We start from the raw sequence: 8,107 nt of genomic DNA, 5'->3' as shown, positions 1-8,107 counted from the left end.
AAATAAGATACAACCCATACCTATCAGAGAGCTTCCAGCCTGGTGTAGGGGTCCGGTGAACTGATAGCTTATGATAACACAGTGCTATGATAAGCAAGGGGCATTGAAAGCTATGGGAGCACCAAGTCTGGGCATCTAGAGCAGACTAGAGCAATATGGCTAAGCCATAGTGAAGTATGGAGTCAGAGAAGACTTTCTGGAGGAGGCAATGGATTTTGTTGAGTCATGATTTAACTTGGTATAGAATATCAGTGGGGTGGTTCCAGGCAAACCTGTGAAAAGCGCAGAGGTCTGGGCTAGCATGGAAAATCCTGAGACATACAGGGAGCTCAGTGGCCCTCAACCAGCCCTTAATCTGCTCATAATAGTTAGATGCTCCTTTTCACTGGTTTCTTTTGGTTTTGTTTAGAGAGAAGCTGGGAGGGCTCTCTGATGGCAGCAGGCAGCTGCTTTTCTCAGTTGTCCCAACCAAGTCAATTCCTTGGCCCCTGACTCACTTAAACAAAATTCTGCAGTTAGGTGGAAATACTCTTTAGAAACCAATTTTGAAATCATCTCCTTTTACTCAAGTGTGCCCCTGGGATATTATCGCCGGACCTCATGTAATGTCCTTTCTCTGAGGAGTTCTGACAATTCTGTTCTCTATCCCTTGCTAGGTTTTTAGTGATGGGTTGCAAAGCCTTAGAGATCGGCTCCCTGAGGGGCAACCTCCTAAGCCAGCTCCCAGAGTGGCTGAAACATAGAATGTAAGAGAGAAGTGGCAAGAAATGTGGCTAGGTAGAGTACGAGTGGGAAACCAGACTATAGAGGTCTTTGAATACCAAAAGTGGACAGAGGGGGCCAAAGGAAGATGAGGCTATTGACATATAAACTGAGCCACACAAATAGACTTGCTTATCGCTAATTGCTATAAAGTACAAGCTGGATTCGCCTACTGAATAACATACACGTATTTTGAAGGGAAAAATATTTCTTCTATGATTCCAGACACATGTTTGGGCACATAGAATGTAGTAAAAACACATGTTGGTTGATGGGTTTGAATGGGCTTCCAAGAGAAGCTGTATAAATTTTTAGGAGGAGATTCTCTATACTGCATAGCTTCAGGTTCTTAAAAGGCAGAGACGGGTAGAGAACTGTGTGTTATTCTAGTGGCCGTTTCTCTCAGTTTTTTACTCTCTTCTACTAGAAGGCAGCACCATTCCCTTTGCCTCTGGGACAGTGATCTCTGTCCCACAATACATACATAATGTACACATAAACACATAACACACATATATACATGTGTAACACACACAAACATATAACACATATATAACATGCATGAACATGTAGTACACACAAGGATATATAATACACAAATAAACACAGATTTCACCAATATGAACAAGCACTTTAAGCTTTGGCCTTGATTGGGAAAATGTTGCCAGGTGTCTTGACCAAATGGCCCCAAAGTTGAGATAGAGGGTTCTGGAACATACAACTCTCTGACCTCCAACTATCCCTGAAGGAGCTACCCCAGTAAAAACTACTTTCTGTAAAGTATCTGAGTGGTAGACTGATTGTATAAGCAACGATTGGCAAGTTCAAAGATTACAGAATCCTATATTGGGTAAAGATTGTTCTCATGGTGTTGGACTATCTTTTCCGTTGAGTTTTATGCAACCCTGGACCCTAGCGAGCTTCCAAAAGGAATCATTTCAGGGTGTGTTGCCCTGTTGTGTTATAGTTTTCTGTTTATTTCACAGTGGCACCTGTACTTATGCCAGCAATGTGAAGCCTTTTAGCAAACTAGAAATGTAATGTGCTAGCATGCAGCTGAAGTATGCTCCAAGTATGTTCTTCTCACGGCCTGCGTTTTCAAGATAACCTCTGCCAGCGGTGACCGTAAAATTCAAGGATAAGGATTTAATGTGATCATCGTTGTCCATGTGCCAGTTACATGCTTTCTGAGTGTCTCTGGCCATCCTGGAAAAGATTTGTCAATCAGTTCAGCAGAACTTCTTGTAACTTGTTACATCAGAGGAGGTCAGGTTATTTCTGAGTCACAAGGCAGGACAGTCAAGGCCACAGACTTGGTCAGCCTCACTCAGACGTATATCTCTGTCAACATAAAGTCTTGGGCTGGCCTCCTGCTTAAGCCTCTTTAAGAAAGATTTGCTTTGACAGGTGATTGGTGCAAAGACCAAGATTATAAACTACTACATATGTGTGGGAGGCAGGGGCCACAGAGTTTTAAGAGGAAATGCAGCTTCTGTTCCTTTAGCTTTGCTGAAGTCCCTGCAGAGTTTTCAAAGGAAAATTCAGCACTGTTCCTTCAGTGAACATATACTGAGCCTGAACTCTCGCCAGAGCTGGCAACGCAAGTGGGACCAAGACTTGGAGTGCAGGTTTGGCCATCACACCTGTTGCAAATGGGCTTACACTGTGTTCAGAGGCTAGGCAAAGACAAGTCCTTTCCATGGGACCCATTCATGAGAACAAATAATAAAAAAAGGAAAATGTTACTTTTTAAAAGGAAGTAACATTAAAACAAAACAAAAACATTGACTCTGATTTTTGGAGCTATTATTAAAGTGAAGGAGTCACACATATATACAATAAAAGGTGATTATAATACAGATAACCACTCCCATATAATAGAGGGATTTTCTAAATTATATGAGAAAGCGGAGGAGTTACTGAAAGGAGTTTAACCCCTTTTCCACAGAGAATTTGCAATACTAATGACAGAAAGCCTGGCGAAATCACCTACCAGAAACACAGGGGTCTTGCTTCAGGCGAATCTTACTCCTTTATTCAACAAATATTTATCGAGCACCTACCATGTGTTGTTAGGTTGTTGGAATATGTCAATTGATAAATGGGAAAACATTCCTGTCTTTATATTCTACCAAAGAAAATAGGCAATGACCAATGAAGGCACTTCTTTTTAAGTTCTAGGGAAATCTAATTGTTATTTTGTTGATGGGACTACTAAATACATAGGACATTGTATCTTTTGATTCTGAAGTTCCACTAAAACAACAATATCAAACAGTGTGTTAGAATAATGACTTCCCCAATTGAATATGGTTTTGAAGTCAATATTGGCCAGTGGTGTGCTGGTAAATGCTTAACAACAGGTTCCCAGAAATGAATAAGAAGAAACAAAGCCTTCATTTGTAGCATTTGCTTTGTGTGTTTGTGATGTAAATACTCTTACTGTGACTATTTCAAATTACTAATGAGATGTCACTGAACAAGAGTAGGGAAGAAATGTATACAATGGCCCTTAAGAGCCAGCTCAAGCTGGCTCCAAAACACCCCAGTGGAGGACCGGTAGAACAAGGCAACGTAACAGATGGAAAGGACTTTGGCAGTCTGTGGACAAATGTGCGTTGCAATCAGTTCTGAGAGAGGCGTCACAAGTAAATTGCCACAAATACTGTATTTCCTCACTGACTCAACAAAAGCTTTTGGGGAAAGAAGAAACAAACATACCCCACATTATGTTATGTATAAAATGAACTAAAATATATCTTTCTTTACATCCAGTAAAGATTCTTCTTATTTACTCTGGGACATGGGCAGCTGGGCAGAGCATGGCCGAGAGGAGCTGCTGGGCTGGGGAGCTTCACTGCTTCAGCAGATTTAATACTGACCTTGAACTTGAGGCAATTAAAGAATAACTTGGGTTTTGTCTGCATTTCTCAGGTAATCAAACAGGCATTTTTGTTTTCTTCTTAACTAAATTATGTATCAAGGATTTTCAAACAGTTCCTATTGAAAATCATCCAGGAGATTGTGTCAGGTCCATGTTTGGAGTCTGAGACATAGTCTTTAATGATACATGAAGCAGTGACACCAAATTGTTCCACCTGGACTTTTGCTGCTTCTGATTTCATTGTATGTCTTGATAACAAAACAAAATCCTGCTCAGGTCTGGAGCGTAGTCAGTCATTGCTTTACCAGAAATGTGGAAGGGGGCTTGCTTTTCTCCTGACAAACTTTGATCTGCCTCTCTTACGTGTCTGCCTGATCGTTTGTGCACAGGGACCTTTTTCAATTCAAGGCTAACGTGGGGTAATGTTTTGGTGAAGTTTTAAGCAAATATAGGGAATAATATTAAGTAAAATTCAACCAAGTACCACATGTGGTCTAACTTTGGAAATATGAAAAGCAATGTGAAAAAATGAAGACATAATACCACAGCCACAAAAACATAACTTTTGATTCCTAGAATCAAACCAGTATACCGTAGGCTAGGTATCCATATTCAAAAGAGAGGTCGTGTTGGCTTTCAAGACAGAGGAAGAGGGCAACAAGCCATGGGACGTGGACAACATCTAGACGCTGAAAAAGACAAGGAAACAGATCCTCCCCTAGAGTCTCTGGAAGGAACAGTCTTGGTGACACGTTGATTTTAGCTCAGCAAGGCCCATATCAGACTTGCAACTCACACAATTGTAAGATAATAAACTTTTGTTGTTTTAAGCCACGAGGTCTGTGGTAATTTGTTACCACCTGTGCTCCTCTACATTTCACAGTCTCTCTGCAGTGATGGTGTAGGTGGGGCTGTGACACTAGCTCGGGCTCATGGAGTATGGGTGGACCTGGGCCTGGCTTCTGAACTCTTGTGCAACGTGCCCAAATCTCTCTCCCTGCTGGTTGGGCAGCTGAAAGTGGAAGGTCAGTAGAGGATTCCAAAGAGGCTCCAGTGCATGGCAGAGGCCCTGTTTCTAAGGACTCTCGAATCTGGAGCCACCGCCTGAGCAGAGGTGCCCAAGAGCACCGCTCTAACCCAACACCGGAGGGTTAATTCCTGAGCTTCCAGAGGTCATTTTTCTGGCAGCAGAGTTTGTCCTATTCTAAATAATACCCCAACTCAGAGATTCTGGAACAATTTTTTCTTTAAGAATTTGATATCACAGGTTTTCAAAAAGATCGAACTATTCTCAATGGGCACAGCCAGAACTTTATAGGGCTTCCTTAGCCTAATTTTGTAATTTCATGTCTTTAAAGTTTCAAGTAGCATATTTGGAGCACTGTAATAAAATGTCTATGCTAAGGGTGTGAAGGTCTGCAACCAGTTCCTGGCCGCTGAGGCCGTCACAGCGTCACAGTGAAGACAGGTAGCTCATTGCATCAGGTCTTCTGACCCTTTCCTAAATGTGCTCTCCATTCCCATAGATTTCTTCTTTTGTTCAGAAATACCCTTTTCTTGGCATACTTACCCCCACACTCTTCAAGCTCAGCTCAATTCCATTTCTTCCAAACAGTCTTTCTAGAATCTCCAAGGAATAGTCCATTTTCTTCCTCTATGATTCTTTCACACTACTTAATATGTTTGTATCTGCCCTTCCACCAAGGACCCACACATGTACACGCTGAAATGTAGCTTCCAGAAGGCAGGTACCACTCCTTATTCACTGTTGCCTTCACCATAACATAATGCTCTGAATGTAGTGAAAGTTCAATGCATTTGTAAATTTTAGTAAAACTATCCTTAGCTGGTGAGAGAGCTTACTCGTTTGTTTATTTTACCAGACAGGCCACATGGTGCCTTTTAAATGATCCCACACGCCTCCTCCTTTATATAGAGCAAGAGTTCCCAACCTTGTTTATTCATTAAAAAAAATTCTGAAAGCCTACTCTAAACTAGGCACTACGCCGAATAGCAGAGCGCTGTGTCCCCTGTGGAACTATCATATGTCACCAGCAAGAACAGCTGAAAAACACACACAGAGCATACCTACTATGTGTCAGGCTTTGTACAGAAGACTCCCGGCAGCCTGAGCCTCTGGCCTAGCGTAGCTTTCCAGGACTTCTTCCTTTTCAGGGAAATGTGGCCTCCCAGCATCTGGAGAGCCAACCACTCACTTGTTATTGTTTGTCTGCGCATCAGGACTTTTTATTTTTAAGAACAGACTGTTCATGTCTTTTTGGCTCAGATCTCTGTGTTCCCATACCATTTTTTTCTGATGTAGCTTAGAATCTGTTTTGTAGAATTAAACTCAATCAATTCTGAAATTGCACAAGAGAGTCTCTACCCCTCCCATTTTCTTTTCATTAAAATGCAACAAGGGTGTGTAGAAGCAGTTTACTAAGGGGCCCTGAGGCTAATTCCAGTCCATTATTTTGCTATTTCCTTATAGCTCACTGAAAAGGGTGGGGAGAACAGGAAAGGGGAGACTTGGTCTTTCCTGAGTGATTGTTTGGCCAATCCAGAGGGACCCCTGCCATCCTACACCCAGCAGGGAAGTAGCATTCCAGGGTCATCCCAGGGGCAGGGTTGGCTGTGTCAGGATGTGGTGAATGGTCCAGACTGGAAGGTGGAATTTGGCCAACAGAAAGTATGTTAGGAGATGGTGATTGTCAGACCATTAGATTTTGAGAATAGTATCCACATCTGTCCTATGTATCGCAGGTACCAACACAATGACTTGGCTTAGTAATTGCTCCAAAATGTTTAAATGGATGTTAAATGAACGATTGAATGAATGAATGCCATGTTCTTGCTTCCTTCTCCAAACACTCTTTATAAAAGCATCTCATTCATGTCTCCTCTATAAATTAGGATTTTGGTGAGGCATGCAGTCCATTGCTCTGGAATCATTCTACTTAATCACAAAGGCACTGGGGACATAGGTGAAAAAGCACAGGTTAGAGAGAAAGAGTGGAATAGGATCTTTTAGAGCCTTTTCAAATAGGCTAGAGCCCCACTTCATGCATGGCTAATTTCAGGCTTCTATGCCATCCTTCCAACATGTGGAAAGCTCTACGAGAACAAGGATTCGCAGTAAACAACAATCACAGATACTCTGCTTCCTGGGGCACGTCAGTCTCCTCGGGAAAGCAGGTGATACCTTTCCTAGAAAAGAAAATCAGTGACTTTTATTGAGGTATCACTTACATACAACGAAATGCATTCATTTATTGGGTGGAGTTGGATGAGTTTACAAAATGAATATAGTCACGTAACTATTATCACAATCAAGATCTAACACATTTCCACTGCCCTGGAAGTTCTCTCACACCTCTTTGCAGCCAGCCTCCCCTCTTCTTGGGTCCCATGCAGTCACCGATCAGCTTTCTGTCATTACAGGTTGGTTTGCCTCTTTTGGCACTTTGTATGAATGGAGTCCCACAGTGTGCAGTCCTCTCTGTTACTCATACATGTTGTTGCATGTAGCCATTGTTTCTTCATTTTTTTTTTTACTGAGTAATATTCAACTGTATGGATATGCCACAGCTCTTTTATCTGTTTACTTGTAGATCAACATTTGGATTCTTTCCAGTGCGTGATCGTGATAAATAAAGTTGCACTCGTGTACAAGTCTTTGTGTGTACATTTTCCAAAATGACTCTATTAGTTGACATTCTCACCAGCAGCATCCGAGAGCTCCCGCTGCTCCACATCCTCACCAGAAGTTGGTATATGTCGTAGGCAGAATAACAGTCCCCCACAGATGTCCAAGTCCTAATCCCTAAAACCTGTTACTCTGTTACCTTATACAGCAAAAAGGACTTTGTCGATGTGATTAAGTTAAGGGCACTGAGATGGGAAAATCCACCTAGATTGTCTGAGTGGGCCAACGTAAGTGCAAGGGTCTCTAAAAGATGGAAGAAAGAGGCAGAAGGCTTAAAGAAGGAGATGAGAGGATGGAAAGAGAGGTCAATGTGAGAGGGTCATGATGAATGAGGGCAGCCTCTAAAAGCTGGAGGAGAGGGATGGATTCTCCCTTAAAGCCTGCAGAAGGAATGCACCTCTGCAATACCTTGATTTTGGCCCTCATTTGAATGCCACTGACAGCCACGCCCATATAAGGAAGGATGGCTGAGGATGTTTTTGTGGCCTCTTGGGAGCATCAGGAATTGCAGGGACAGGCCCCTAAAGGGTGCTCAATCTTACGGATTGCATTCTGGCACTCTCCCCAACTAACTGTGATGCTCAGGTTAAAGCCTTTACTTCTCATTGTCTTGTATTTTACTTTCAGTCACAGAAACAGCTGAATTGTCTTGTCTGAATGCTAAGCTGCTAGGGTTCAGCTTCTGGCTCCCCACTGACTGGTGGAGTGGACAATTTGCTTAATTTCTCAGTGTCTAATCTCCTCATGTAAAATGG

The sequence above is a fragment of the Manis javanica genome, chromosome 11 (genome assembly GCF_040802235.1).
Source record: "Manis javanica isolate MJ-LG chromosome 11, MJ_LKY, whole genome shotgun sequence".
Classification (NCBI taxonomy): Eukaryota; Metazoa; Chordata; class Mammalia; order Pholidota; family Manidae; genus Manis; species Manis javanica.
This window is presented reverse-complemented; position numbering follows the sequence as displayed.